The following is a 16,838-nucleotide window of genomic DNA, read 5'->3' on the forward strand; positions in this document are numbered from 1 at the left end:
GCGGGCCGGAGGAGAGGGGATCTCCGCTGGGCACTGGAAGCGGGGAGTCCGAGGCCTGTTCTGGAGACCTGGAGTGAATGGACATTCTTGATAGGGACTCACCCTCGATCCTGTACAAGAGATGTTTTATGTGGCATAATTTATTGTTTTATTGTTTTTTATCTGACATGTTTTATTGTTTTATTCCTATTATTTGAACCATTTACCTGTCTTTTAAAACATACATGGACTTTTTACACAACACACAAACACAAGAAACTTTTAACAGTAAATAATGTGTCCCTTTTAATATGTGTAAAAATGTGATCTAAAAGAAAAAATGTACATGCAAATGGAAATAATGGAATGACACTGTGACAATAAAACTTTTCGAAAGAAAAATCTGTTCTTATCAGTTTAATATCTGATACGTGCCCTACCCGGGCACCACATATTAAATTGATTTTTGGTCCTGGGAGATGGAATAGGGGCTTGCTCCGTCCACTCCACGCATCGACCCGGTATTGCAGTACTTCTGGGAACGGTGCACCCTCCTAACGTGTTCAATGAAAGAAATGTAGTGGTCTTGTGTGGCAGAAGGTGATAATGGAGCTAGTGTGAGTGGGTGTTGTAGGTGATCATGTGCTATACTAGCCTGGGTAGAATTGTGGTGTAAAAACAAGACAAAAAGGAACCCCTGTTCCTCTGTCGGTTTAACATCTGATCCGTCCACTATTCGGGGACGGCGCATTATGTACATTTATGGCTCATGGAGCCGGATGCGGAGCGTGCAAAAAAAAAAAAAAAGCCCCTTTTTTGACTGGCAAACCGCTGGTGAGGATTGGGGAGAGGGACAGGGTGCTTCTGACTGAAGGCCTGGGAATTCATACTTACCTGGCAGGGGAGACACCATGATCAGGAAGGTGGTTCACCCAGGGCGAGGCTCGGCCATTGCACTCTGGGTTGTGCTGACCCCTGCGAATTCCCCAAATGTGGGAATCTCGACTGCATAATTTATGGTAGTGGGGGACTGCGTTCGCGCTCTCCCCTGGACAACACTGGTTAAAAGGGCAGATTGTTAAAGCTCCACTTGAGGTTCTTTTGTTTTGTTTTTTTTCTCCACTTCTTCAATATCCAGAGGCAGTCCAGAGAGTTGAACTGCGGCGGTTGCTCGAGAGATACGAAACAGTCTAGGACCGGTCTGTGTGAGGAGGGTTTTCTTTTTTCTCCTCAATTCTTCAAATAGTCTCCCATATTTGACGGACGACTTAGTTCACAGCAGTTGTCCTGGAGGCAAAGTTGTTCGGAATGAGGAGTTCTATCATGTGGTATGAAAACATTGTGCACGTGTGAAACGTCACGTGATATACAGCCACCCATGTTGTGTTTTTTTCTGTTTACAGCGCCACCAAGTGGCCAGTCGCCGCATTCCTCTTCACGTGACCACGGGCTGAGCCCGTACACAGGTGTACCGAGTTGGGTGCAATTGTCTCATTCCGTTGGAGAGTTATAGCCGTTCAAGTAAAGCCCGCCTCGCCCACCCCCAACGTTTTGGCGTACCGTCGCCAACGTGGATGGAAATTCCAACTGTTTCCCGATCCCTGTTGGCAGTCAGACTCCAGAGAATCTTTCTGCACCGGTTTGGGTCAGATCGGGCAAAAAACCTAGGACTAGTGTGCAAAAGTAGGTTTTTCAGAAAATCCAAAATACCCGAAAATCTCGCCAGCGCGACCACCCAATCCGAGGCATGCATCTTGTTCGGCTCGAGCCAAGGATTCCGGTGATGTAAGACACTTGGGTCTGCGACCGACGGTCGAGGAGTTACGAGCCATTTCGTACTTTTGATCGCTGCAGCGCCACCTTGGGGCCGATCGGGGCGAGCCTTGGTGAGGTTGTAGTACCGGGCCGGTCCTACCATCCCTCAGAGTTTCAAGTCTCTACCACGGACGCTTTGGTCTGCCCGCTCACTTTTAAGGCGGAATGTTGATGATCCAAAATCCCAGGTTGCACTCCAGAGTGTCGTGCTGTGCACTCTGTTGTGATCCATTTTCGGTGTCAACCAATCTGAGCTGAGCTTGTTTGCCGGCGACCTTAGACCCTCTCGCCGCGGCCCAGGTGGGCGTGGCCTTTGCCGGCTCCCCCGCCTCGGCGTCGCTGCGTCATCGCTTCTCGGCCTTTTGGCTAAGATCAAGTATCTTGTCAGACGGTTGAGACTGCGATCGCCTCTTGGAGGTTCTTGGCTCGAGATCTTCTGGTATCCCGAGCCACACATCTCTTGAGAGGTAGATTGAACCTGCTGATTTTACTCCTGCTCAGTTTTAAGGTAAGACCTTTTTATCTATTTATTTATTTATTTATTTATTGTCTATTTATTTAATATTTATTGGGTTTTTAAAGTTTTAGGCTGTTGGTGCCTCCACCATGTCGGCAGCTCGTGCCGGTGTGCGGAGGCACCACAGCGTGCGGTTTTTATTTAGAGAGGTCGAGGGGAAGCTCCTGGGTATGTCCCGCATGGACTTTTCCAGGAAGCTGATCCAAAAGACCTTACATTTTAAGCCCGAGGACTTGAATTGTTTGATGACTCTGCCCCTGAACAAAGGATTTGATGTTAGCTTTAAGGCTGCTTCCCTGCTAAATGATTTTTGGCAACGGTTTGAAACTGTTAAGGCCCAGTTCTCCATGTTCACTGTGGAGAAACTTTCTGATAACACTCTTAAAACAGTGATTGTCAGGATGTTTAATGAAACAGTGACTGGAGATGATATTTGTGTCTGGCTGGGTAGATTTTGCACTGTTAGAAGTCAGCCTGTCAAAGTGCTAGATGAGGATGGCATTTGGAATTGCTCCTGGCGGATTCCCATTAAACAATGGGAAGACGCTGGGGGCTACCAGGGCCTGAAACATCTGCCTTCTATGATTGTGCTGGGAGAAAACAGAGGCTACATACACTATCAAGGAATGCCTAAGCTGTGTAGAAAATGTGGAAGAGTTGGGCATCTCGCCGAAGCATGCCAAGAACTAGTATGTGGGAAGTGCAAAGAAATTGGTCACAGTTTTGAAAACTGTACCAATGGCAGGCGGTGCAATCTTTGTGGAGAATCATCCCATCTCTACAGAGACTGCCCTAAAAGTTTTGCCAACAAGCTTAAAATGGCCGCCCCGCAAGCACACCAAACAAAGGAACAAAGGGAGGAGGAGGCGGTCCCTGAGGTTTTGGCGGGAATTGCAACTCCCCTGCCAGCCTCAGGGATTGGGGTAGAAGAAGGAAGTGGGGCGGCCACAGGGGCAGAGTCAAACATTCAAACAGCCACCACCACTGTGAAAGATAAGGAAGGAGATGAGATGCAGGAAGAAACAGATTCTTCATTAGAAACGGTTCCGGATGTGGTTTTAGAAACCAGTGGGAGTGAAACTGAGCTTTCACTCCCAAATGCTCAGGTGCAAAAAAGGCCTGCGGGATCTCCTCTGTTTGACACAGAGGAGAAAAAAGCTAGGGCTGCACATCGCTCAGATATTTCCTTTTTGGATGATCTGGAGCGTGTGTGGCCCCTAGAATCCCCAAATGAGGTGTCCTTTTTGCACGTAAAGCTAAGAACATCATCACCAAAAGAGCTGCAAGAGGTTTCCTCTGCAGCCCCGGAGGTGGTAAGCATTTGCCTCCCCGACCCCAGTCCATCTGGGAGGAGGGTAAGGCAATTGCCACAAGAAATCACATGATTTTAATGATTTTATTGTAGTCTTTTATTGTCTTCTATTTTAAATGTCTCATACCTTTTTTACCTTACTGCTCATGACCCTCACAATCTCAACCATCAATGTAAGAAGTGTGAGGTCCACCATACGAGTACAGAGCATTTTATCCTTTTTAAATACTTGTAAATCAGATTTGTTTTTAATACAAGAGTGTGCTTTGCCCTTTTTAAATAGGTACACAAAGATGGAGGAATTATGGCTCCCTGGTCCCTCCATATGGAGCGGATCAAACCAAAACAAAAATGACGGTGTTGCTATTTTAATAAAAAATCCCCATATCTTGGTGAAGGGCAGCACAGTGGTGAGGGAAGGGCGGGCTCTTTTAGCAAATCTGAGTTTTTTAGGTAGAGATTTAAATGTTCTTAATGTGTATGGTTTTACAGGTAAAAGTGAAAGGTATGAGCTTTTAGAAGACTTGCAGTCCCACATGTTAGGTAGGGCTCCCCTAGTGGTGGCAGGGGATTTTAACTGTGTTTTATCAAAAAAAGATAGGAAGAGGGTAGGAGAGGATTTTAAAGTAGATAAGACAACGGTTTTATTGCAGGGCTTGGTGAGAGATTTTAAATTAGTCGACTGTTTTAAAAATGTGCATCAAAGAGAGGAGGGCTACACTTGGTTCAGTAGTGATGGCTCCAGAGCCTCTCGCATCGACTATATTTTTACAAGAGACTGCCCGCCAACCGATGCTACAGTCACCCCCCTTTTCTTTTCTGACCACTTAATGCTGTCTTCCACCCTTTCACTGCCCACAGGTGTGACGGTAGGGGGAGGGCTGTGGAAGCTGAACTGCTCCCTCTTAGAAGATGAGGATGTAGTAAAGGAATATAGGGAGCAGTTCAGCCAATGGCAGACCCTCCAAGACTTTTACGATACACGCGCACAGTGGTGGGAGATGGTAAAGGACCGGACAAGACAGTTTTTTAGGAAAGTAGGAAGGGACAAGAAGAATAGGGAAAAGAGATACATGATGGGGCTGCAAAAAAGACTACAAAGATATTTTAATCTTTTTAATAATGGTTTTGATTTTAATGACGAAATGAAAGAGGTCAAGAAAGAAATGTCAGTTTTATCTAGTTATCAAAGTAAAGGGTTTATTTTAAGAAGTAAAGAGAGAGAGATAGAAGAAGGTGAAAAATGTACTAGGTATTTTTTTAAAAAGATATTAACAAGGGGAGGGGCTATAACTAGTGTAAAAGTAGAAGGGAGGGACGTAAAAACAACAGATGAAATTTTAAAAGGGGTTGAGTATTTTTACCAAGAGTTATACAGTCCAAAAGATGTACATGACACCACTCTAAAGGAAGTTTTAAATTTTTTAGTCAAGGAAGTAAAGAGTCCAAATGAGCTTTTAATACAAGATTTTACCATTTTAGAAACTCAAAAAGCACTGAAAGGTTTTAAGAGGGGTAAATCCCCAGGGGCAGATGGACTCCCCCTGGAGTTTTATCTTACCTTTTGGGACATTTTAGCTCACGAATTACTGACTGTTTTTAAGGACTTTGAGACCCTTGACAGACTTCCGGACAGTTTTAGAATAGGGATAGTTTCTTTACTTTACAAAAAAGGTGACCGGACTGACTTAAAAAATTGGAGACCTATCACTCTTTTAAATTTTGATTGCAAACTTTTTAGTAAAATTTTAGCTACACGTATGTCGACCGTTTTAGAGGACGTAATCCACCCGGATCAAGCTTGCGCTGTGCCCAGAAGAAAGATAACAGACAGCCTAGTTCTGATTAGAGATGCCATCTGTTATGCGAGAGACAGAAACATCCGGCTTGTAGCCCTAAATTTAGATTTTGAAAAAGCCTTTGATCGGGTCTCGCACCAGTACCTCTTTCAGGTACTGCAAAAAATGGGCTTTCCAGAGAGGTTTATAGCTTGGGTGGGGCTGCTGTATGAGGGCTTAAGCAGCAAATTTCTTGTAAATGGGCATCTTTCCAAAGCTGTAAATATCCACAGCGGTGTCCGTCAGGGGTGTCCTTTATCTCCCCTTCTGTATGTGGCTTGTATTGAGCCACTGGCACAGATCTTGAGAAGGGATAAATGGATTAAAGGACTAGACATCCCAGGAACTGGTGGACTGACGGCGACCTGTGTTTTATATATGGATGACGTGACTCTTTTAGCGACTGACCTTTTATCAGTACGAAGAGCAATGGACTTGACTGACTGGTACGGTCGGGCCTCGGGCGCCAAGCTTAACAGGAGTAAGTCCGAGGCCCTGCTCTTCGGGCCGTGGGGCGACATGGACACAGGAGGACTAGATTTGGATTTTAAAGAAAATGATTTGAAAATTTTAGGTGTGAAATTTGACAGGGAGGGTGGAGGACAAGGTAACTGGACTGACATGTTAGGGAAAGTTAGGCAAAGACTGGGCTTTTGGGGACTAAGACAACTGACGCTAGAAGGCAAGATTTTAATTTTTAAAGCTGTGATTTTACCACTGATTTTACTTGTCTGTTCTGTTTTTAGTCCCCCAAGACGATTCCTAGCCAAGTTGGAGAGGGCGGTATTTTACTTCCTGTGGGGGTCCAAGTGGGAAAGACTCAAGAGGGAGGTCGTCAAAAAGAAAAAAGAGAATGGCGGGAAAGGCCTCCCAGACCCCCACCTGTTTTTAGGCAGCCGCTTTGCCGCCCTCCACATCCAGTATGCACTGACCCCATCCAGAGAACACAAGACAGCAGCCATGACCCGATTCTGGATGGGGTCATACCTAAGAAGCTTGAAAATTTTACCCATTGATCTTAAAAGTCCAGTGTCTTTTAATTTGTCAAAAGAACATCTTTTTATTAAGACATTTTTAAAGAAATACCTTTTAGAAACAAATGATGCCACTATTTTAACTAACCACAAGTCTCTTGTCTCTCTTGTGCAGGATCGAGAATCGGTGAGTCCAGTTCCAGGCCTCACACTAGGTGAGGCCAAAGACGTTTGGAGGAACGCAGCCCACCCAGCTCTCCAGAACAGGCTCAAGGACTTGTCGTGGATGGTGGCTCATGAGATCCTCCCGGTCAGGGCGGTCATGCACTCCAGAGGCATGGCCAAAAACCCCACCTGCCCACGGTCCGGATGTGGTTCCCCGGAGACCGTCCAACATCTGCTCTGGGAGTGCGGCGCTGCGCGGGACCTGTGGGCCAAGACCGGCCCCCTGTTTTTCCCGTGCCTGCCGGCGGGTCGGGCCCAGGTGGACTACAAGCTCGCCATCCTGGGGGTGGGTCAGGGCTTGAAGGAGTTGACACCACCAACGTTTGCCTCGCTCTGGCTCACCCTCAACCATATAAAGGATGCCATCTGGGCCACCAGAAACCTGCTGGTGGGGAAACGCGTGACGGTCCCCCTCCACGCGTGCGAGCAAAGAATAAGATCAACGCTGCAGGGTGGGCCGCACGTCGTTATTCGGATGGGGGGGCCGGGGTCACACGGAGAGGGTCCCGGCCGCCACCGTACCTGGCTGCCCGTAGATGCACCCTCACCACTCTGGCTACGGGAACAGCGGGCCAGCGGGCCGGAGGAGAGGGGATCTCCGCTGGGCACTGGAAGCGGGGAGTCCGAGGCCTGTTCTGGAGACCTGGAGTGAATGGACATTCTTGATAGGGACTCACCCTCGATCCTGTACAAGAGATGTTTTATGTGGCATAATTTATTGTTTTATTGTTTTTTATCTGACATGTTTTATTGTTTTATTCCTATTATTTGAACCATTTACCTGTCTTTTAAAACATACATGGACTTTTTACACAACACACAAACACAAGAAACTTTTAACAGTAAATAATGTGTCCCTTTTAATATGTGTAAAAATGTGATCTAAAAGAAAAAATGTACATGCAAATGGAAATAATGGAATGACACTGTGACAATAAAACTTTTCGAAAGAAAAATCTGTTCTTATCAGTTTAATATCTGATACGTGCCCTACCCGGGCACCACATATTAAATTGATTTTTGGTCCTGGGAGATGGAATAGGGGCTTGCTCCGTCCACTCCACGCATCGACCCGGTATTGCAGTACTTCTGGGAACGGTGCACCCTCCTAACGTGTTCAATGAAAGAAATGTAGTGGTCTTGTGTGGCAGAAGGTGATAATGGAGCTAGTGTGAGTGGGTGTTGTAGGTGATCATGTGCTATACTAGCCTGGGTAGAATTGTGGTGTAAAAACAAGACAAAAAGGAACCCCTGTTCCTCTGTCGGTTTAACATCTGATCCGTCCACTATTCGGGGACGGCGCATTATGTACATTTATGGCTCATGGAGCCGGATGCGGAGCGTGCAAAAAAAAAAAAAAAGCCCCTTTTTTGACTGGCAAACCGCTGGTGAGGATTGGGGAGAGGGACAGGGTGCTTCTGACTGAAGGCCTGGGAATTCATACTTACCTGGCAGGGGAGACACCATGATCAGGAAGGTGGTTCACCCAGGGCGAGGCTCGGCCATTGCACTCTGGGTTGTGCTGACCCCTGCGAATTCCCCAAATGTGGGAATCTCGACTGCATAATTTATGGTAGTGGGGGACTGCGTTCGCGCTCTCCCCTGGACAACACTGGTTAAAAGGGCAGATTGTTAAAGCTCCACTTGAGGTTCTTTTGTTTTGTTTTTTTTCTCCACTTCTTCAATATCCAGAGGCAGTCCAGAGAGTTGAACTGCGGCGGTTGCTCGAGAGATACGAAACAGTCTAGGACCGGTCTGTGTGAGGAGGGTTTTCTTTTTTCTCCTCAATTCTTCAAATAGTCTCCCATATTTGACGGACGACTTAGTTCACAGCAGTTGTCCTGGAGGCAAAGTTGTTCGGAATGAGGAGTTCTATCATGTGGTATGAAAACATTGTGCACGTGTGAAACGTCACGTGATATACAGCCACCCATGTTGTGTTTTTTTCTGTTTACAGCGCCACCAAGTGGCCAGTCGCCGCATTCCTCTTCACGTGACCACGGGCTGAGCCCGTACACAGGTGTACCGAGTTGGGTGCAATTGTCTCATTCCGTTGGAGAGTTATAGCCGTTCAAGTAAAGCCCGCCTCGCCCACCCCCAACGTTTTGGCGTACCGTCGCCAACGTGGATGGAAATTCCAACTGTTTCCCGATCCCTGTTGGCAGTCAGACTCCAGAGAATCTTTCTGCACCGGTTTGGGTCAGATCGGGCAAAAAACCTAGGACTAGTGTGCAAAAGTAGGTTTTTCAGAAAATCCAAAATACCCGAAAATCTCGCCAGCGCGACCACCCAATCCGAGGCATGCATCTTGTTCGGCTCGAGCCAAGGATTCCGGTGATGTAAGACACTTGGGTCTGCGACCGACGGTCGAGGAGTTACGAGCCATTTCGTACTTTTGATCGCTGCAGCGCCACCTTGGGGCCGATCGGGGCGAGCCTTGGTGAGGTTGTAGTACCGGGCCGGTCCTACCATCCCTCAGAGTTTCAAGTCTCTACCACGGACGCTTTGGTCTGCCCGCTCACTTTTAAGGCGGAATGTTGATGATCCAAAATCCCAGGTTGCACTCCAGAGTGTCGTGCTGTGCACTCTGTTGTGATCCATTTTCGGTGTCAACCAATCTGAGCTGAGCTTGTTTGCCGGCGACCTTAGACCCTCTCGCCGCGGCCCAGGTGGGCGTGGCCTTTGCCGGCTCCCCCGCCTCGGCGTCGCTGCGTCATCGCTTCTCGGCATTTTGGCTAAGATCAAGTGTAGTATCTGTTCTTATCAGTTTAATATCTGATACGTGCCCTACCCGGGCACCACATATTAAATTGATTTTTGGTCCTGGGAGATGGAATAGGGGCTTGCTCCGTCCACTCCACGCATCGACCCGGTATTGCAGTACTTCTGGGAACGGTGCACCCTCCTAACGTGTTCAATGAAAGAAATGTAGTGGTCTTGTGTGGCAGAAGGTGATAATGGAGCTAGTGTGAGTGGGTGTTGTAGGTGATCATGTGCTATACTAGCCTGGGTAGAATTGTGGTGTAAAAACAAGACAAAAAGGAACCCCTGTTCCTCTGTCGGTTTAACATCTGATCCGTCCACTATTCGGGGACGGCGCATTATGTACATTTATGGCTCATGGAGCCGGATGCGGAGCGTGCAAAAAAAAAAAAAAAGCCCCTTTTTTGACTGGCAAACCGCTGGTGAGGATTGGGGAGAGGGACAGGGTGCTTCTGACTGAAGGCCTGGGAATTCATACTTACCTGGCAGGGGAGACGCCATGATCAGGAAGGTGGTTCACCCAGGGCGGCCTATTGCTGATTGTTCTGTTTTCTCGTTTTTTGCTTGGGTTTAATACCTAATAGAACAACATGTCGACCGTTTTGGTGCGAAGGAATACGGTCAAATTCGAGTTACTGGAAGGACTGGAGATGGACCGACTGAATTTCAGTAGGAGAATATTACAGACAGAACTCGGTTTTCAACCCTCACAACTGGATTACATCTTTGCCTTTCCTGGTAGGAAGATTTTTGAAGTGGTTTTTACCACCTTTTCTTCTTATGAACTCTGTGTGAATAGATTTAATTCCAAGAAGAGCACAACTCCTTGTTTCCAGAAAATTCTCTTGACCCCTTTATCTGAAAGAGATATCAGAACTGTGACTGTCTTGATACATTCTGAAAGGATTAAAATTGAAGATGTTACCACTTGGCTCTCTATGCACTGTACCATCTTAAATACTTCTTTGATGAGAGATGAGGATGGGATAAAGACTGGAGCTTCCAAATTCCAAGTACGTTTGAGGAAAGATGCAGAAGGTAATTACCATCACCTGCCCGCACTAATCCAATTAGGCCCAATTAGGGGCTATGTTTTCTATAATGGGCAACCAAAGGAATGTAGGAAATGTGGCTCCTTGAACCATATAGCAGCGAATTGTGAAATGGTAATCTGCAGACACTGTAATAGTAAAGACCATAGCTCTAAGGATTGTCAGCTACCAAAGAAATGCAACCTATGCGGGGCCGAAGATCATAGGTTTCGTGATTGCCCTCATGCTTACTCCAACAAAATAAAACAACAAGATCGTGAAGAAGGACGGAATATGGTGGATTTTGAAGACCCAGAAAACAACATCAGAAGTGGATTTCCCTTTGTAACCCATCAAGATGGTGCCCAGGATGTTACGATTACACAGGGAGAACCTAGTATAAGTCCTTCACTACATCCTCATGGATTAGTCGAAGTCCCTGCACCCTCCTCTCTAAAAGAAGATCTGATAGACTTGTCAAGAGTTCTTTTTTCCCCCTTGGAACCTAATGTTAACAAGAGAACAGAGGAAGAAACACAAAAGGACCTTCCAGTTGAAGAACCAGAAATTGCAATGGATGCTATGGTATCAACGCCAGATAAGGAAGGCCAAAAACCAAGACGGAACATCCTCTTGGAGGTAGCTGAGGCTTTTCCTATGTCCTTATCTCTTCTATCTGAAACTCCAACACCAGAGTCCACTCCAAATGACAACAAACATTCTATACAGGAACATGAAGAAGTAGCTGACTGGTCATCCAACTCTACACCCTTCTTGGACTTTGACGAAATTGAAAGTTTTTCAACCACCACCCAAATGAAAGAAGTGGCATTACCAAAAGAATCACCTTCACGATCTAAGAGGGAAAAGAAAAGAAAAAGGCCAAAGAGCAACGTGACGTCTCCTACGTAACCTTCTCCCCTCTAGGTTATGCGTTTATCGATTACATCCATTAATACTAGAGGTTTAAATGACCCGGTTAAATGCTCCTCTGTGTTTTCCTTTTTATATAACGAAGGTCACGATATTGCCCTCCTTCAAGAGTGTAATCTACCTTATAAACCTAATTATAGATCCTTCCAAGATAAGTGGAAATATGGTCATTCCTTATGGTCTGGGGATAATAAGAATAGGTCTTCTGGAGTGAGCATTCTCTTTAGAGGTTGGCAATTTGAGATCCATCAGGTCAAGGAACTGGTCAATGGGAGACTTATGTATGTGGATGTAAGATTGAATGGGATACTCCTTCGTATAATTAATGTATATTGTCCTCCAGACTTACAAGAACGAAAAGAAGTTTTGAAAGATATAGCTTCATTACTTTTTTGTGGACATGAAGTGATTATGGGGGGAGATTTCAACTGTATAATAGCAAAAGAAGACAGGAAATCAACAAGAACAGTAAAACTCGATTCTAGCTCTGTAGATCTCACAGACATTCTTAAGGACTTCCAACTTACAGATGTTTTTAGAACTCAGAACCCTAATATCCCTGGTTTCACTTGGTCTAATGGATCTTCCTCTTCCCGTATTGATTTTTTCTTTTCTTCACCAGCAATTGAGGTAATAGAAGCCTCTGTGAAACCTGTTTTTTTTTCTGACCATGCCAAATTGGATTGTGTATTAGATGTATGTGGTAGTAATATGAGAGGCCAAGGATTATGGAAGTTAAATACAAGCTTGCTAGAAAATCCTAAAGTTGTACAAGAATTGAAAGGAATGTTATACCAATGGGAATCACTGCAAGACATATATTCTTCAATAGGTGATTGGTGGCAGGATCTTAAAATTAGAATAAAGGAGTTTTTTATAAAGAAAAGCAAGAAAATTACATCAAAAAATAATTATCGGTTTAAGAAATGTCAGAGAGATCTACAAACTCTGTACACAATGTCTCTTTCGGGATTTAATGTGGCAGATGATATTGCAAAACTTAAGAGAGAAATGGCTAAAATAATGGCTGATAAGAACAAGACCTACATTATAAGGAGTAGAGTTCAGCATTTTGAATCCAATGAAAAATGCACTAGATATTTTTTTAGGAAGCTTACTGGATCCCAAAGTTTAGATTCTATAAAAACCCAAGAGAACAAAGTAATAACAGGCACACACAATATAGTATCTCATGTCTTCTCCTTTTATAAGAACTTGTATAGCTCAAAAAATAGGAAAAATGATGAAATTGTTGCTTTCCTTTCTGAAATGGATAGTAACACTCAAGGAGATTTGAGAATTGATGACATAAACCTATGTGTAGAGGATTTGACCAAAGCAGTTAGAAGTATGAGTAACAATAAATGCCCAGGAGCGGATGGGCTACCAAAGGAATTTTATACAACCTTTTGGGAAGAGTTAAAAGAACCTTTGTTGAGGATGTTTATGGAAAGCCTACACATAGGAAAACTTCCGTCTTCTTTAAGAGAAGGAGTTATCTCCTTGTTGTTCAAGAAAGGCGATAGACAGGAGCTAAAAAATTGGCGACCTTTGACCTTGTTAGGAGTAGATGTAAAAATCTTGTCCAAGGCGCTCTTTTTTAAGCTCCAGCCTGATATGCCAAAATTTATCAGCAATGACCAAACATGCGGGATTAAAGGGAGATCTATACAAGATAATCTAGCATTAGCAAGAGATATATACCTGTACGCACAAGAACGTAAACTATCTCTGGCAATTTTGGGCCTTGACCTGGAAAAGGCCTTTGATAGCATAGACCATCATTATTTACATACATTGCTGAAGCGTTTGGGCTTTAGCTCAACCATTTGTGCATGGATCAGCCTATTGTATGCAGGTTGCCAAAGTAGAGTTTTGGTGAATGGGCACTTGTCAGAGCCATTCGATGTTTGTTCGGGTGTGCGTCAGGGTTGTAGTTTGTCCCCACTGTTGTTTGTTTTGGCAATTGAGCCATTGGCCTGTACTCTTAGACGGAACCCTAGGATTAGGGGCTTTCCAATTCCAGGTGGTTCAGGTAGAGTGGCCAAAGTTTCTCTTTATATGGACGATTTAACACTTTTCCTCACGGATAATAATTCCATAAAAGAAACGCTGGAAACTTGTGAGAGGTTCGCTCTAGCTACAGGAGCTAAGATTAATAAATCCAAGACAGAGGTTCTGTACTCGGGTTGGAAAGAGCCTCAATTAAATTTGGGCTTTAAAAAACAGGTAAAATCCATTAAAATTCTGGGCCTTTTTGTGGGGAAAGACATGGATAAGATAAATTGGGATTATAGACTTAATAAAATAAAGTGGAAACTGAAGCAATGGAAAGAGCGAGACCTTACTCTGAGAGGGAAAGTGCTGATAATTAATGCAGAGATTTTGGCCTCTCTTACTTTTTTAGCCTCAACTTTCCCGGCACCAATACAGTTTATAAGATCTATTAGGAAGGCCTTGTTTAGTTTTTTCTGGAGTTCACAGCATGAAAAAATTAGACGAGAAATACTGTATAAGCCAATAAGCAAAGGAGGGATGGCAGTCCCAGAATTGGGGTCCAAACTGGTTTCTATGTTCATTACACCTATTTTAAAAGCCTGTCTGACAGAGAACCAAGGCATCTTATGGCATTGTTTCGCCAAACTTTGGATAGGTCAACAGGTCGCTAATGCTTGGGGAATGAGACTCTCGCAAAATACTCCACATGCCGAATATAGACCTGAAATGTATGATAAGGTGCTATCCCTTTTGAGGAAAGTGACAACCCCTCACATCCCTATTGAGAAATTAAACAGAGTAACTATTCAAGAGAAGTTATATCCAGGATTAGAGAGAATTACCCCAGTAGGAAATCTTACTGAATCTGACTGTGTTACAGTCTGGAAGAATGTAGATAATAGCTCCCTGTTTAATTCCCATAAAGATATCGCTTGGCAAGTGGTCCATCAATGCTTACCTACTCGTGTTTTTTTGGAAAAAAGAAACATGTCAAGGAGCTCACGATGCCCTAAGTTTAGGTGTGGAGAAGACGAGTCTATTAGCCACTTGTTTTATTTTTGCAAATATGCTAGAGAGGTCTGGTCCTTAGTACGAGAATGGATGGTAGAATTATACAGATTTCCAACTGAATCGGATATATTGTATGGAGAATTGAATAATATGAACTCGGATGATTGGATAAGATGGTGGATAGCTATTAATGTCATTAAAGAAGGGTTATGGAAAGCAAGGAATATTTCTTGTTTTAAAGGTTATGATATACCTGCAGAAACAGTGATCTCTTCAAGCCTTGTCACAATCAGAGACTATGTATTAAAAGACAGGAAAACTCTTTCCCTGATTGAAACTATTAAGAAATGGAAAGTTTCAATCAAATCCCCAATTTTTTTCTACTTACAAGATGAAATTTCGAAGTCCTTTTGATGGATTTGAGGAATATGTATCATGTTGTATTGTGTATGGTATGTTTTATGTTGTATGGTGTCGGAAATTGAACTTTTTTTTTTAACCATAATTTGAAAAAAAAAAGAAAAAAAAAGGAAATAACAAAATTATTTAAAAAAATTAAAAAAGATTACAGCATATGATGAATGGATTCGGTGTATATGAATACTATGCGTATTCTATAGGACTCAAGTGAATCCTTTCTGAGCTGGAAAGACAAAAAAAAAAAAAAAAAAAAAAAAAGGTTCACCCAGGGCGAGGCTCGGCCATTGCATTCTGGGTTGTGCTGACCCCTGCGAATTCCCCAAATGTGGGAATCTCGACTGCATAATTTATGGTAGTGGGGGACTGCGTTCGCGCTCTCCCCTGGACAACACTGGTTAAAAGGGCAGATTGTTAAAGCTCCACCTGAGGTTCTTTTGTTTTTGTTTTTTTCTCCACTTCTTCAATATCCAGAGGCAGTCCAGAGAGTTGAACTGCGGCGGTTGCTCGAGAGATACGAAACAGTCTAGGACCGGTCTGTGTGAGGAGGGTTTTCTTTTTTCTCCTCAATTCTTCAAATAGTCTCCCATATTTGACGGACGACTTAGTTCACAGCAGTTGTCCTGGAGGCAAAGTTGTTCGGAATGAGGAGTTCTATCATGTGGTATGAAAACATTGTGCACGTGTGAAACGTCACGTGATATACAGCCACCCATGTTGTGTTTTTTTCTGTTTACAGCGCCACCAAGTGGCCAGTCGCCGCATTCCTCTTCACGTGACCACGGGCTGAGCCCGTACACAGGTGTACCGAGTTGGGTGCAATTGTCTCATTCCGTTGGAGAGTTATAGCCGTTCAAGTAAAGCCCGCCTCGCCCACCCCCAACGTTTTGGCGTACCGTCGCCAACGTGGATGGAAATTCCAACTGTTTCCCGATCCCTGTTGGCAGTCAGACTCCAGAGAATCTTTCTGCACTGGTTTGGGTCAGATCGGGCAAAAAACCTAGGACTAGTGTGCAAAAGTAGGTTTTTCAGAAAATCCAAAATACCCGAAAATCTCGCCAGCGCGACCACCCAATCCGAGGCATGCATCTTGTTCGGCTCGAGCCAAGGATTCCGGTGATGTAAGACACTTGGGTCTGCGACCGACGGTCGAGGAGTTACGAGCCATTTCGTACTTTTGATCGCTGCAGCGCCACCTTGGGGCCGATCGGGGCGAGCCTTGGTGAGGTTGTAGTACCGGGCCGGTCCTACCATCCCTCAGAGTTTCAAGTCTCTACCACGGACGCTTTGGTCTGCCCGCTCACTTTTAAGGCGGAATGTTGATGATCCAAAATCCCAGGTTGCACTCCAGAGTGTCGTGCTGTGCACTCTGTTGTGATCCATTTTCGGTGTCAACCAATCTGAGCTGAGCTTGTTTGCCGGCGACCTTAGACCCTCTCGCCGCGGCCCAGGTGGGCGTGGCCTTTGCCGGCTCCCCCGCCTCGGCGTCGCTGCGTCATCGCTTCTCGGCCTTTTGGCTAAGATCTAGTGGTCTGGTCGGACGTCTGAGACAGCGATCGCCTCTTGTTGGACTTGGTCTCGTGTGTTGCTTGTCACACGGGACATACACCCTTCAGGAGGTACATTGACAAGCGGCTTTTAATTGACGACTCGTTCTACGAGGAATCTTCTGGTTTTAAGGTAAGCAGGTTTTAATTTATTTATTGTATATTTATTGTTGGATTTTAGCCGCAGCAGGCTAGTGGTGCCTCCAACATGTCGGCTGCTCGTGCCGGCATGAGGAGGCACCACAGCGTGCGTTTTAAATTTAAGACAAAGGAGGATGGCACTCTCCAGGCGATGTCCAGGCTGGACTTTTCCAGGAAGTGCATCCAACAGACTCTCGGTTTTAAGGCTACGGATATAAACTGCTTGTTGACTCTGCCCCTGAATCATGGCTTTGATGTTAGTTTTGCTTCTGCTTCCTTGCTAAGTACTTTTTGGGCTCGGTATGAATTGTGTAAAGCCAATTTCTCCATGTTCACT

The 16,838-nt window shown here is 44.8% G+C and overlaps 3 non-coding genes and 3 pseudogenes across 3 annotated transcripts; all 6 read left to right on the forward strand.

Annotated features, from left to right (window-relative positions):
* Positions 1-361: 361 nt before the first annotated feature.
* LOC148996578 (U2 spliceosomal RNA) lies at positions 362-534 on the forward strand (annotated as a pseudogene).
* Positions 535-865: 331 nt separating this feature from the next.
* LOC148996579 (U1 spliceosomal RNA) lies at positions 866-1,030 on the forward strand. Its single transcript, XR_016150389.1, has one exon. It is a non-coding gene; the product is annotated as a U1 spliceosomal RNA (small nuclear RNA).
* A 6,566-nt stretch (positions 1,031-7,596) lies between these two features.
* LOC148996580 (U2 spliceosomal RNA) lies at positions 7,597-7,769 on the forward strand (annotated as a pseudogene).
* A 331-nt stretch (positions 7,770-8,100) lies between these two features.
* Positions 8,101-8,265, forward strand: LOC148996581 (U1 spliceosomal RNA). The gene has a single exon (XR_016150390.1). It is a non-coding gene; the product is annotated as a U1 spliceosomal RNA (small nuclear RNA).
* Positions 8,266-9,375: 1,110 nt separating this feature from the next.
* LOC148996582 (U2 spliceosomal RNA) lies at positions 9,376-9,566 on the forward strand. The gene has a single exon (XR_016149370.1). It is a non-coding gene; the product is annotated as a U2 spliceosomal RNA (small nuclear RNA).
* Positions 9,567-15,027: 5,461 nt separating this feature from the next.
* On the forward strand, positions 15,028-15,200 carry LOC148996583 (U1 spliceosomal RNA; annotated as a pseudogene).
* The last annotated feature ends 1,638 nt before the right edge of the window (positions 15,201-16,838 follow it).

Source organism: Pimephales promelas, chromosome 2 (genome assembly GCF_988280905.1).
Source record: "Pimephales promelas chromosome 2, fPimPro1.hap1.1, whole genome shotgun sequence".
In the NCBI taxonomy this organism is placed as follows: Eukaryota; Metazoa; Chordata; class Actinopteri; order Cypriniformes; family Leuciscidae; genus Pimephales; species Pimephales promelas.